The sequence below is a fragment of the Prenolepis imparis genome, unplaced genomic scaffold (genome assembly GCF_030444845.1).
Source record: "Prenolepis imparis isolate NDT839.2.m4 unplaced genomic scaffold, iyPreImpa1.0 SCAF_8, whole genome shotgun sequence".
NCBI lineage: Eukaryota > Metazoa > Arthropoda > Insecta > Hymenoptera > Formicidae > Prenolepis > Prenolepis imparis.
The window spans coordinates 6,356,087-6,372,190 of NW_028141166.1; the positions used below are offsets into that span (position 1 = coordinate 6,356,087).

At 30.7% G+C, this 16,104-nt stretch overlaps 1 protein-coding gene across 1 annotated transcript in view; it reads left to right on the top strand.

The window, feature by feature from the left end:
* The window catches only part of LOC145939405 (uncharacterized), a 263,176-nt gene that overhangs the window by 230,312 nt on the left and 16,760 nt on the right, over nucleotides 1-16,104 (top strand). The window lies entirely within an intron of this gene.

Sequence of the window (16,104 nt, forward strand, 5' to 3'; positions counted from 1 at the left end):
TTAATAAAAAGATAAAATTAATATAGAGATTAAGATTAAAGATTATTAATAGATATATTTCATATACTTTTTTTCTATTGACAGATAATCCTTTCTTTTTTAATAACAATGTGCGCTCAGATTCGAGCTTATCTCTCATCGCGTTTTGCATTTTTCACCAATTTAAATGTAATTTCTTCACAATTTTTGGATTTAAAAGTAATTGCGAAGTAATACGCGGAAATATCGAGTGATTCGAGCAACAAAAATCCATGATACGTATTGATTCTTTATTAATGAAACGCGTACTTCGTAAGATTTATTCTAGAAAAATTTATCACGCGAATAATTATTAATAAAGCGATGATCGCATTTTCGAATATTGCGTTTCGTGGATATTTACATATCTTGAATGTTTAACTCGTATATTTTCTGTTTATTCATATTGTGCAATACAAAATCGTCATACACCGCGCGCGCGTATTTTATTTATTTGCTATATATCAAGTTTAAATAAGCGCGCCCGAAGTGTATCAAGTATAGCGCGCGAAGATAGCCGCGTCATCGAGAGACTTCCCGCTAAACCTATATTCACGCGGAAGAAGACGCCGCCGTCCGCATCGAGAGGATTGTTGTCGAAAAGATATTGTATTTTCTTCGTCACACGTAATATAGTACGCGTCGCGATTAATGTCGGGAGTGCCGTATCACGAAAGTATTTCAGTAATTAATGCGCACCCGATCGTATATTCGCGAGTGAGAAAGTCTTCATGGCAAGGAAAGAACGCGAGAGGAAAAGGAGGTTAGGGGTAGAGAGGAGAGACGGTGAAGCTACGGTATATAAGGTAAGAACTTTCTAATTTATTTAACTATATAAAATGAGAGATATCAAATAATATAATGCGATGACATGTGGAAGCGAATCCTGCGTATTATCTACCGACTCGAGAGTCGTGCGAATGACGAGAACAGCAGGGCTGCGTTCGGAAACGTCACCCGAGTGCATTCCCTCTCTTTCTATATCACTACTCTCTCAGTGATATAGAAAGAGAGGGAATGCACTAAGAAAGAGAGGGAATCACTGAGAGAGTAGTGATATAGAAAGAGAGGGAATGCACTTGGGTGACGTTTCCGAACGCAGCCCTGGATGTTTAATGTTTATACTATAGTTACAAGCGCGCTATTTTATATAAAAAGTGAGCGCAGCCAAAGGCCATTTGCCAAATAGTTTCGTCGCTATGCAAAATATTGAATGTACCATAGAATATATACGCATCGAATATTCTGCGTTCCTTTAACATCAATGAATGAACTATTATGCACAGAGAGATGAATTTACTCTTAGAATTTACCTTGAAAATCATGGTAATCATATGGGACAATATGAAAAGAATTTTATGAGAATTTCTCTGATTAATATTTATCACAATAAGAAATAATATCTATTACTATTATTTAAAATATAAAATATGTTTGATTAATTTTACTATGCAGTTTAGTAAAATTAATCAAACATGTTTTATATTTTATTGTGATAGATACTATTTTTATTGTGATACATATTAATCGAAGAAATTCTCATAAAATTCTTTCCATACCATATTGTCCCACGATTACCATGATTTTCAGGATAAATTCTAAGAGAAAATTCTCTCAGTGTACATTAAATATAATTATAACGTTTATAATTATATAGCGTTATAATTATATTTAATGTACACTGAGAGAATTTTCTCTTAGTTTTTATAACGTTTTTATTTGAAGAATAAAATTCTGTTTTGATTGAAAAAAGTATCGTAATGAATAATAAATTACTACGTTATTATTTTACTTTCTTCAAAAAGTTTCACGTTCCCGAGATAAGTAAAAGTATGCGATTTATATAAATTAAGAACACATAAAATAATATCGCAATTAAATGTGTGACAACTTATTCTCTTAATTTATAAAAATGATTTGCTCTTTTCAAAATGTAAAAAATTGGAAAAAAGATGAGTTCAAGATAATATTAATAATATTGAACATACCATAAAATGTAAATGTGTAAAAGATATAATAATAACAAATTAATTTCCATTTTTTACGATCGAGAGACAAAGATAAACTTAATTCTTCATATTTCTATTTAACATTAAATTTAATAATTTTTTTAAAATAAAATAATTAATTATTGATGAATTTTACGCGATACAATTCAATTATAATTCGAGAACTGTTGTGCTTTTCGATTAATCTTCATAACACATTTCCGAATCGTTAATCATGAAAATTGATCGCGTGATTTGATTAATCGTTAATTATTCATTAAGAGTGAAATAATTTGAAAGTTTATAATATAATATGATGACATACGAAATAATTTACGTCACTATATACCGATTCAAGTTTCGCTGCAAGGATGATAAGAAAAAGACCACAATTATTAATATTGTACGGTAATTTGTGTGTGTGTATTTAGTATGCGTGCATATGAACACACACTCTGTATAATTAATATCGAAATGTTGATTAATAAAATAACGACCTAAATAGCTTGATTGTACGTCGTACACCGTTTATGGTGAACTGAAATATGCGATCGTTAATATATAATGCAATGTCAACGCGAAAATACGGTTCAATTTTACGACCCAACAAAGGCAAAATACATTTTCTCTAAAAAAAAAGGGAGCAAGAGGGATCCCACAATGTGCGCTTAAATGTATCTTTTAAATAATCAATGATTACGACGTTTCTCGTCTCTCTTCATATCACCTATTATCAATATTGTACGTGCAAACGTTGACTACTTCTCCTTACCGGAAGCGTTTGACTGGGGGGATTTGGTTTTCAGCGGCCAACATCATCCACTCACAAACAAACCTAGAAACTATCGCCAACTAAATACAAGGCTTGCCAGGCAAATACGCACACAGTAACTTCATGTGAGCACACACACATACATTCCAGGCTCTTCCTTTCTCCCCCTGCCCCTTCCTCTTTCTCTCTCTCTCTCTCCGATAAACAGTTCTGGAAACTTTAATTAAAATTCCTTCAGATATAAGTAATTAACTCACTTTGTCTCGCCGCGAGACGCTTGTGTGTCCCGGTAATTATATCATATTCGCGTGTGTTTTCGATATTTTAATCATTAATTTATATAGCGACGACTTCTTACGGACGACACTCACAATCAGTAATTTGAGGCTTCACGGGTCTCCTGTACATCGTATCTCCTTAGTTTCGTTTTACCTGTCGGGTTTTATCAAAAGGCGCGTTTAAACATCCAGCCACCCTCGATTTCGAACCTCCCGGATTAAACATTAGCGTTGGCTTCCGCTCGCGCAAGGGTTGCTTTTACGGTAACAAACACGTGCCGACGTTAACTTTCCGAGGGAAGACTTCGGGAAGAGATCACTTCGCGGAGAGAGAAGACGAGGAGGGATCATTTCGCGTGATGGTGGTGTTTTCTGCGAACGATGGCTGTTGCCGACGTTTGCGGCGGAATGCGCAAAGGAATGGTAAATTGGTTTACCTGAAAAGTGGTAACTGAAGACTGAGCACTTTATTTGTAGTATAAATACATCTCTTTCCGGTAAATATTTCTGCTATCTGTCGCTCGCGCTGAAAGAAATTCACTGCAATTTTGAAAATCATCAAATATCGTCATTTTTTTGCTTTCGATAAACAGACTTTAGTTTTGCCCCATGTAATTAAAGATGTATATATAAAAAAAAGAACAAAATAAGCCTCGTTTTTTTTCAAATCTTGTTTTTTTTTCGCATATTTATATTTTTACATTTTGATTACTGCTAATTGATTTTTCATTATTATTAACTGTTCAGATAATGGATTTGAATCATTAACATTATTTTAAATGTAGCTCATATTTCAATTGGCTATACATATAATCATGTAATTACTATTTTTAATTTGGTAAATTCTCCAAAAACAAATCAAAATTGGACTTGAATAAATTATATGTTTTGTAGATACAAAAATAGTTTGTAATTTCTAAAAATACACTTTAATAATATTTTAAATAATACTTTAATAAATTACTTTCGAAAAAAATATAAAGAAAAATAATGTTACATTTACAAAAATATTGAAAGAAAAACATAATTTGTGTATGTTTTTTTTGAATGAAAAAGAAACACGTTTTTCTCAACTGTTTTTTTTTTTCTATTAGAAATAAACGATTTGTTATATCTCTACATGTAATGCATATTGATTTAAATTGATTGAGTTCACAAAAAATGAAATTTTGATTTACAATAAATGTGTTAATGATATATGAAATTAATGCTGGAATGTTACTAGTGATTGATGTAACATTGATCTTTCAAGAGAGAGATATTCAATCTTAAATGTGTGATTATAACAGCGATACTATAGAGCTTCTTTACAGAAGTTGCCTGTTCTCGACAACTCTTTAACTGACAGTTCGCGCGATGGAAAAACATCTCTTTGAAAGAGTTAGAACGTCAACATGATGGCTCTTTCTCCGTGAAATTGCATCAAACAAGAATTGCTTTTGATAATTTAACGTAATTAAAGTTTCTGCTACGTGTAGCATTTGTATTTATTTAACGTGTATATATTTGAGGGAAAATTTATTGCAATGTAAACTATGAAAACTTTCCGACAAAAAAATAACGTATTTAAAAAACGTTGTTTTAACTATTACAATTTATATTTATTATATTTTTTGCAGACTAATTCAGTAATTAAGTATAATTAATATCGTTATATTAGAACTTATTTTTTTATTATAGAGAAAGTCACACACAAACAGAGAAAATAAAAAGAAAAAATATAGCAAAAGAGAAAAAATACAGAGAATGATATGATTATATAAATTACTCTATAATATACTGTATAATATAATGACATTAATTAGATTAAATGGAATAATTTGCTAAAAGTATAATAAATATAAATTGTAATTACTGAAAATAATGTTTTTCTCATACGTGAATTTTTAATATTATTATATACATTTTTTCTCGAATATATATTATGTTATTAATATTTAATTATAATTAAATAATTATACATAGCAAAATAATTTTATAATACTTTAGAAATGTCATTTTGATAGCTCATTTAATAAAAATTTTTCAAATAAACCATAATATAATCTTTTAAAAGTATGTATAGAGATACATATACAAATTAAAAGATTATAATTTATTTCTGAGAAATTATTTTAATTAAATAAACTATCAAAGAGATGTATTTTTATAGCATTACAAAATTACTTTGCTAAGTAATTTGCTATTAGCTTGTACATTGAAATAAATATTTCTTCTTCTTCTTCTTCCATTGACTCTACAGTCCTTGAAGGGCCTCGGCCTGCCGTACAAATAAATATTTAGTTGATATAAATATTATTGCTTAAGAGTTTGAAATTTTTTTATAAAAAGGTAAATACAAGTGGTCTTTATTAATATATTTTTATCTTGAAGAAAAATTCAAATAAAACATTTGAGTTTTATTTAATCATTTGAGTTATATTCAAGAATTTTCTTGTTCAAAATTGCAAAAAAATAATAGTTATATACATATATACAGACATTTTTATATGACTTCATTTTTTTCAAAAAAAGACTATCCCTAAGTACATTTAATAAATATATGATAAACGTTATGATATAAATTTCTGTTTGTTTTATCATCGTTATAAATATAATTGCATTGCACAGCGCAGAGGAAAAATCAAATTCTTGGTTGACGTCATGAAATTAATTTCATCTAGTTTAGATTTTTAATATAACTTCTCAACTTAATATATAATAAACATCAAGTTTAGTTACTGAGAAATGTCAGATCGCTCAATACGTATTAAGATTGGTTCGAAAGTTAACGAGCAGTTTAGGTCTTAGGGGGCCCAACAACTTGGTCAGAAAATCCAATTTGGGTACAAGAAATTATTTCTGCTTCTAGAAGCGTAAATCAATCATCCATCAATCACAATATGAATAGAAACTTGATGCGTTAATATGCCATTGTTATACATTTTTATTTTTAATTATTTATCCACTCTTTAAAAGACATGCAAAGTAAATTAGTAAAAAATATCGCAATTTATATTATTATCTCTTTTCCGTGATGCCAATTAAATTCTTTTGCTTACTTCGTGCACAGCTGTTGTCATCGAGATTGCGTATTTTGATAGTTCAAAGAGATTTAATAGTGAATGATTTTATTTGTTTAATGTATGCGAATTTAATAACTGTTTCGAAAAACAAAGAAAATTGTAATATACTGTTTTTCGAGTTTACAACAAAATGTTGAATGGCTGTTGCAAAGATTACGTATTTTTACAGCTTGAATATTCAAAAGTTCAGTGTGTAATTTTATTCATTAGATATAAATTTTACATTAAATGTATCTTCAAAGCAAAAACAAAAATTGTAACGCTTATTTTGTATAATTGCCTTAAAGTATATAATTCTATTACTTTACTTTTCTCAATTAAGGCTTATTAAATATTGTGTGATGTAAGAAAATAAATAACCCTTTATAATATTTTAGTATCTTAAAAAGGGGAATTAAAGAATACAATTTAGAAGTGTAGCTGTGTGTGAAAATTTTCAACACATACAGTGATTATACGATAAATTCTTTGCTTACGAAAAATATGTCATTAATAAAATTAATAGCCGTTAAATTAAATTGAATGAAGCAAATATACATTCAAAGAATCAGCTGTAAGAAATTACATGACATTACCAATATTTTAAATACTTTAAAACATAACGAAAGAGAGAGAGAGAGAGATGATCTGTTCAGAAATAAATTGAAAATAATCATCTTCAATCAATTAATAATTTATCAAGTTTGTCAAAGAAGATTAGCCAACACCTTTATAAAAAATATTATAAACTATTCACATACATGTTTGATAGTGTGATACATATATTTTTATCTGATCATTATACGTTAATTAGCGCGCTATCGTTCAAACATACGTGACCTATATTCTTGATAGCACTTCGCTGAGAATTTTCATAATGGAAATTATTGTCTAATGAAGGCAAAGTGATGTAGAGAACTCGAAGATGTAAGTAAAGGTTTATACTAGGCAAACATTCGTTCATCCGCTCGTACTTGTGCTAGAGTGCCTACATACTACTGCAAACGAATTCCTTCGTCAGTAATCCAGGTCGTTGCATATATACTGTTCGCGAATTCCTGAGACAATGTTCTGTCAAATATAGATATAGATGTGCTAATGGATAAAAATAGAATCTTTATATGAAATAATAATATAATTTTTATTTGAAATACTAATAATGCAAAAAATGATTATAACAATTACTTAATTTTGGAATCAATTCAAATCTTTGGATTAATATTTATGCTAAAGAGACGATATTTGTGTTATAACTTTCAAAATATACACGTAGTTCTCGAAGAGTTGCGAACGTATCACTCGGGGACTTTTCTCATTCGATCATCGCTTTTTTCAATCACCGTACACATTACATCGTTTACATAGCATAAATGCATCTCAATGTGAATCTCGAGGAGAGGTCTGTAACAGGACGTCGGGCGCATATATAGCATTAAAGTGATAATGTGGATTGGAGTATAAAGCGAGGAGCGTCGCGCGCACATACATAGAGCGAAATTATCAAATTTGCATTCGATTTCCGGCATACCGGCTACATCCTCGTCCCGATTAACAAACAAGAGTGCCCATGTCGCTTAATACAAGCGCCGGCGTGCTGTTTAAATTACAGGCCGCGCGTAAATGGATCGCCGGCAGAGATTATACATGAAAGCGCGATGTCGCGTGTTAGGCCAGCTGTACGTACTGTCAAACTGGCAAAGCGACACGTGCTTGCGACACCTTGCCGGTGACGTTTGTTGCTTCTTAAGCTTATGAAATAACGTCGGGAGAGAGAGAGATTCAACGAACGACATAGTTTCGCTATACATATATCTATGTGCGATAGCACATAAATTATATGCAAAAATGCCGTCAATTTTCCGTATTCATGCATCATAATTGGAAAGGAAGATAAATGATAATATTTTTTTATTTAAATATAAATAGTTATGCAATACGCTAGCGTTAATGCATATTTTTTCATACGCTTGTTTATATCTGCCATAAAAAAATGTTAAACCATTGCTACGTATAAAGATATAAAATATAATACACATAACATTTCTTATAATATCATTTTATCACGTGATTGTGCATATACGCATTTGCTTATTTGCAATGGGATATTTACTGCTGACAAAATGCATCGTTAAATATTTGTAAACTAGCAGCAAACACACATTGCCCGAATCTATAATACATATAACAGTGGTATAATTATAAAGGCTCTTTTGAATATAATCAAATCGAGACAACAAATGGGTATAAGAGCCAAACGCAGTAAGTGAAGCGCATTTATTTTATTGTAAATATAAATGAAGATGACCTAAATTAAGACATCGAAAAATACGCTATTTATATTGATATAATGCACATTTTATATATTTACAATAAAATATATTCGCTCTACTTACTCTTATTGCCATTTTTTACCACGATTTGATTATGATCAGCAATTTAAACACGCTTACGTAGCGTTATAATTTATTATCGCGTTTTTTGGTACCGGAAAAATTTCAGTATATCAATAATATATATGTAATATAATATTTAACTTATTATTACATACTTTGAAACGGAATAATTGCGCGCACGTTTGTAAATACCGATTTAAAGGCAATATGCCACAAACTGAATCTAAACGAACTTTATTGAAAAATTCTATTTCTTCTGATTGAAAAGGTTTCTAGTAGCAATCATCGAGCTCACCGACCTATGCGCTCGAATCGAGCAATATCGAACAGGTACATTCGTTTTTTGCGCTCGTTGCCCACTTTGAGCGCTCTTAATCTGCAAAACTCCGTACGTTCAAAACGATTTTAGACTATTTCGGAAAAATGCTGTTTTATATAGGTATATAAAAAAATAACGAAAAAAAATTGCATGAGTCTTTAACTCTTTTGTCGATGCATATTTTATCATCTTTTCATCAATCTATATATCTGGGTACGAACACTGCGTGTTCTTGGACACAGTCTGATAATTTCTTTATAGTAATTGCTGGGTGTCGAAATTTTAAATAAAATTTTTTTAACCCTTACTTAATCCTCCTGCTATTTAAAGTTTTATAAATAATTAAATAATTATTATTAATATAAATTAATCTAAAAATAAAAAGTACTAAAAATAAATGTAACTAAAGAAACGGATCGTATAATCCTTATTGAGTAAATAAAATTGACCGATTATATTCTATAAAAATATTATATATTCCTCAACTGTTATTAAAACAATTATCAATAATGTAGAATAATTAAAAAAAATAAACATTAATAACTAAAGGAAATAATAATTATATTGTTTATAAAAATATTAATTTAATTAAAAGACAAATAAAATAAATTATTTTATATTTTTTCCCGTTATACTTTAAAAGATTTCCGAATACAAGGGCATTTTGTTTTGAGCGGAGAAAGTTTCGACACATTTTTAACATTTAAAGTTACTTTAAATATCCGGATACTTGTTCATTGACTGAAAGTTTAACACGCGATATGTTATATAAGCCTCTCAGAAAATATAATCACAGATCGTATCTCGATCGAATAATATAATATAAATGTGGACACATTTATCCTAAACACGAAATTGTATACATATAGAATCGATTTCGCAGATATAGAGAATCTGTAAATTAAGTCTTTATCTGCACACAAAACCAGCTATTTTGTTGGATGTCAGAAAATAACGATCGAGAAGAATGCAACGCACAGGTATATACTTATCTGTGTGTGCAACTACATGTATATATACATGCCTTAGCATGCCGTTTATCCCGCGTCTGACATGAGTGCATTTATCTCACTAAATTCCTTTGTACCTTTGAAGAGCGCAGCTTGGACCATTTCGGAAGAGGGCTTTGCCCGTAACCGAGTAAACCACGACGACACCACAAAGCTAATCGCGGTTGTACGTGACCGTGCAATAAAGACCAGTGGCCGAGTGTTATAGCTTTTTCGGCAACTTCATCCATCACGGAAAAATGGTCTTATTCATAATACAGAGTTCAGGCTAGACTTCAATTTCATTTTTATTTGAGGAAGAGCGTCCAATCTAACAGCACATGGCTGCCATGCAATAACGCTAGATTAGAGAAAATTGAAAGAAAAGATCACTTGAAAGAAAAAACTTGTATTCTCATTTTAAGAATTTTCCACTTATTTTAGAATACCCTGTTCTAGACGCTAGAAGGATCCTTTTATCTTAAGAGGGGAATCCTTTGTAAAGATTAGTATATATTTAGATATATTCACATCAGATATATTCCTAATTTATAAAAATGTAAATAAAATGGGATTTATTTTTATATTAACAAAAACGCACATTATTTTTTCCAAGAATTTTTATCTAAGATTTAAATAAAAAACATATGACTATTTGTTACTAACAAAGAATATATTCTTAATTTTAGAGGAGATTCGAGAGATACTTAATAATATTTGTTAGAGGAATTTTATAATATACAGTTCTTTTATTTCGAGAATAAAAGTTTTTCGATGATTTTTGACAGATCGATATGTACCTACATATATTAGAGAATTATTTTGCAGAAATTAAAAATACGACGAAAGATATATTATCGCTGTATCTGCAAATTATATACCAATTTGTCTAGACGACAATATAAACAGCAAAATAATGTATGGTATGTTATGTATATATCGCGTATATATTACATCACGTTTCGCCACTATGATAAACATACTATGCTAACCACAGTTTCCTGAAAAGTGAGCGCACGTTGGTAATCATGTTGCGAACACCGTAATTTACAGAGTTGAACGAAGCCAACAAAATTATGGTTGTTCACAGAAACGGAAACTCTAAAACAGGGTTAGTCCAACGGGCTCGTTAAAAGTCGTATTTCACACTGTGCTGCATCGCAGAAATGCTGATACCTTCTCATGCGTTCTGTTTAGAGAACTTGCTGCTGCTATATCCATACTGTTTTATTCCCATTCTTATTACGAAACAATAGCGATGTAGAAAGGAAAGTACATATACATATATATGTATATACTGGTTTCTCATCGTGGAAAATAATAACAATTCCTACCCCTACAAACTTCTTCTAATTTCAGAATTTTTTTAAATATTGTATAATAGCATTGATAAAAAAATTTAAATCCTTGAAAATGTATCTCGTATAACTTTGCAATATAATACTCACGTTTTTTCACGATTGACGTAAAAAATATTTTTGAATTCTCCGAAAATGAATTTCTCCTTCGCTTTGAATGAGTCTTAATATGTCTCGAGTCCCTCCCCTTGGAGACGTTCATGCCTTCGTTTTTAACACACAATTTGTGCTGAAGTTCATTAGCGAAAGGAAAAATTAACGTATTCCCTTCCTCTTCATCCAAAAAAAAAAAAAAAAAATAAAGGTCGCTTCTAGGTCGAAATCTCCACGTTGAGACAAATTACGCGCGATAGCGGATGCACCTTGAAGAGAGTCCGGTGGTAATTAAGCCCCTAACTGCCTCTGCGTAAATCAAGACGGGATGACTGGACCTTAATGACGGTTGCGAGGCTAAAATAGTTTTTTGCAAAATTGCGCATTTTTTTTATTTATCGTCTATTGTTTGCCAGAATTAAGTACATCTAGGAGTGAATAATTCCACTACATATCGCATATCTCTTTCTTTTCTCCCTTTCTCTCTTCCACCCTCGTTTTCTCTCTTTCCATCTCCCTCCTTTCTCCTTTCTCTTTCTTTCTTTGTGCAATGAAAAATAATCATGTGCACAGCGCGATATGGCACGATTAGAATAAGATCAGGCGCGCATTTTCTGCAACTTTGTTGCGAGATAAACTTTTATTTCGCGATACAACGGCTCTCTCTCTCTCTTTCTCTCATCTCGATTATCAGAGCTCGCATCGTATCTCTTCTTCATTCTCTCTCCCGCTCGGTTCACTTATTTCTCATAGCGTTTCCGTCACGTCTCTCACGCGTAGCAGCTTTTCGCTGCTTCTCTTTTGCTGATGCTACCGGCTCCTCTATTATCCTCCGCAACGACGATCGCCAGCGGCACCTTTTGTCTTGACTTTTATACACCGTCATTTTTCAAGCTTACACTTTAATAACGCCGCGCAATTCGAAAGTACCTTCCGGTGAGCATTTTCCGCGTGCGAATGAGTCTCTCTCTCACTCTTTCTCACATACACCGTTTGAGGCCGGGAGAGGTCGTCAAAAGAAAGTTGCGTTGTTTTCGTGACATAATAACGCTACGGAACGTCGAATACGGTGCAGTTATACACTTGACATAATAAGAAAAAGTAGCAACCTGCGTTTCAGTTTACGTGCAAATGAATCTTTGTAACGCGACACTTAGAATACGCGGAGATTGTCACGGAGTTTTAATTTCGAGCAGAATAGTTTTCATTTCGGGGAGAAACAAGTTTTGTGAGAAACAATTTCCGCAGAAATTTCAAAAAGAATTTTTCTCTTTAACTCTCGATAGTATGTAGATAAGTAATATTATTAGGATTATTCCGCGAGATGTTTTTCGAATGAATTTCCCTTTGTCAATGAACGGGACATCCCGATATCCAACGCTATTTTATAAGGGCCGGTTTTTCAGTAAAATGTAATTTAAAGTTAAGATTTAGTTAAATCGCGGAAAATGTGAGAAATGATAGTTTAAACATCGTTTAAATAAACTTACAAAAGTCATTACAATATTTTATTCTCATTCCTAAAATCTCATTATTTATTACTATGTAAAAGCGCTAAATATTTTTGATAATGCTTGGTGAAAAATTTATTAAAATAAATGATGAAAATGAGGATATTTTAAGACATATTATTAAGGAGAGAAAGAATCGCATTATAAGATCGAAACCAAATCATTATGAAATTTGGAGTAAAAAAAAGTTTATTGCAAAATTATTTTTTAATTAATTAACTTTAAAATTTATAATTAAGACAGAAAAATAAAAATCTTTCTATTTATATCTTTGTATTTGTGTACAGTAATGATAATGAAAGAAATTGTCAAAACAAAAATTTAATCACATCTTTTTATTCATAAGAAACAAATATTTTATAAGCAAATAAACATTTTTTATAATAAAATAAAAATTATATTAATTTTTATAATCCAAAATCCTCTTTGTACTTAGATTCGATGTTCTAATATTTCCTTTTTTATTCTTAATTTTTTGACTTTCAATTTATGCTCTTCTAGAAAACATTGTTTTTGAATTTCAATTAAATTTAATTTTAATTTGCAAGGAAAAGATTTTACCCCCCCTCACCCCCCCATGATTCGCCAGTGTATATATATATATATATATATATATATATTATAGATATAAAAAATTTCTTGCCTAATTATTTTCATGCAACGAAATTATCTCGTCATTTCGTCCTTTATCTGACTTAATCTATACTTAATTCCTTGAATGCGTAATGAGTATAATTTACAATGTATCTTATACATACATACTGTATATATTATATAGATGTAAAGAATTTCGCCTAATTATTTTCGTGCAACAAAATTATCTCATCATTTTGTCGTATGTCTGACTTAATCTAAACTTAACTCCTTGAATGCGTAATGAGTATAATTTCCAGTGTATCTTATACTTTTATATATATATATATATATATATATATATATGTATATTATATAGATATAAAGAACTTTGCCTAATTGTTTTCATGCAACGAAATTATCTCATCATTTTGTCCTATGCCTGACTTAATCTAAACTTAACTCCTTGAATGCGTAATAATTTACAGTGTATCTTATACTTTTATATATATATATATATATATATACATATATAATATATATATATAAAATATATATATATATATATAAAAGTATAAGATACACTGTAAATTATACTCCTTACGCATTCAAGGAGTTAAGTTTAGATTAAGTCAGACATAGGACGAAATAATGAGATAATTTCGTTGCACGAAAATAATTAGGCAAAATTCTTTATATCTATATAATATATACAATATGTATGTATAAGATACACAGTAAATTATACTCATTACGCATTCAAGGAGTTAAGTTTAGATTAAGTCAGACATAGGATGAAATGATGAGATAATTTCGTTGCACGAAAATAATTAGGCGAAATTCTTTATATCTATATAATATATACAATATGTATGTATAAGATACACTGGAAATTATACTCATTACGCATTCAAGGAATTAAATATAGATTAAGTCAGACATAGGACGAAATGATGACATAATTTCGTTGCATGAAAATAATTAGGCGAGAAATTCGTTATATTTATATATAATATATATATATATATATAAAAGTATAAGATACACTGTAAATTATACTCATTACGCATTCAAGGAGTTAAGTTTAGATTAAGTCAGACATAGGACGAAATGATGAGATAATTTCGTTGCACGAAAATAATTAGGCGAAATTTTTTATATCTATATAATATATACAATATGTATGTATAAGATACACTGTAAATTATTCTCATTACGCATTCAAGGAATTAAGTATATAGATTAAGTCAGACATAGGACGAAATGATGAGATAATTTTGTTGTACGAAAATAATTAGGCGAAATTCTTTGTATCTATGTAATATATATTATATAGATATTATATATATTATATATATATATTATATAGATATAAAGAATTTTACCTAATTATTTTCGTGCAATGAAATTATCTCATTATTTCGTCCTATGTCTGACTTAATCTATACTTAACTCCTTGAATGCGTAATGAATATAATTTACAGTGTATCTTATACTTATATATATAAGTATACACTAGCGGACCCTGACGTCTTCGATAACTCTTTAATGTTTGTTTTTCTTTATTTATAATTTTTAAACAAATTCAGCAAAACTGTTTCTTTTAATTTGCAAGGAGGGGGTTTTAACTCTTCCCCCTTCCAGGATCCGCCAGTGTACCCAATAATATATATCCAAAACTAGATTTGTAGATTAAAGAAAAAGTTTTGTTAAACTATAGTAAGCCATTATTGAAAAACCGGCCCTAAATGTGAAAAATGTATATTCGGAAAACTTCTAAAATATAACGGGAAAAAAGTTCGATATCCAGTAGACGCTATAAAAAAAAAATGTAATAATGCAATGGATAAAAAAACACGCGGTTGGTATCCGGGTATTCATACATTGATCAAAAGATGAAAAATTATGCATTTGACAGAAGGGTTAACTTGAATGCGAATCGGCAGAGCGATAGTTTAGCGCATTTAATATGTGCGCGATTTTATAAACAAACAATATGTACGCAAATCATGTCCTTGCAAGCGGTTTCTCTGCGAAAAACATACAGCTTATGTTTTACAGACGCGTTTTCGCACGTGCGCGAATAAACTTAATTCGCGTCACGGACGGCTTATAACAGAGACCGCATGGTTGTAGCGTAGGAATGGAGGTCGGTTGTGAGAGAGTGTCGGAGAGAAATAGTTTCGAACTTTCTTGAATATAAAGGTCGTCTGATAAACGACGCGAACGTATCTTGTTCGTAGACATTAGCCGATCAAGTAATCGCAATAAAAGCAATTAAAATTAAAACTAAAACGAGACAACCACGAGAATGTTGGAACAATGAATAGCCAACGTGGATCCGACAGTAATATATAGATTTTAACCAAGGGGTGCGCACACATCGCCAATCGTGATAATATCTCAGCTAATTGCTGGTTATCCGCACATCGTCAGCTGCTCGTCGTCTTCTCCTCGCAAAAGCCTCCTCTTCCCTTATTTCTCTGATCTAGATTATGGCCATTATTGATTCTGTAAGAATCATCCTGCACAATGTCGACCGCGAATTAAATCCAGATAACGCGAGATAAATTAATCGATTATTTCACACGTCAAATTGAGTTTGCGATCCGGAAGAAAAGAATGAAATTTATTTTTATTATCAAACGTCGCATAAACGAAACTAAAAATGTGTTCTACAAAGATAAGCGGAATACTTTTCCGCGAACTGTGATGTTTTGTACGGCTATTTGCAAATACACAGCGTTTTGCCGATGGATGCGCACATA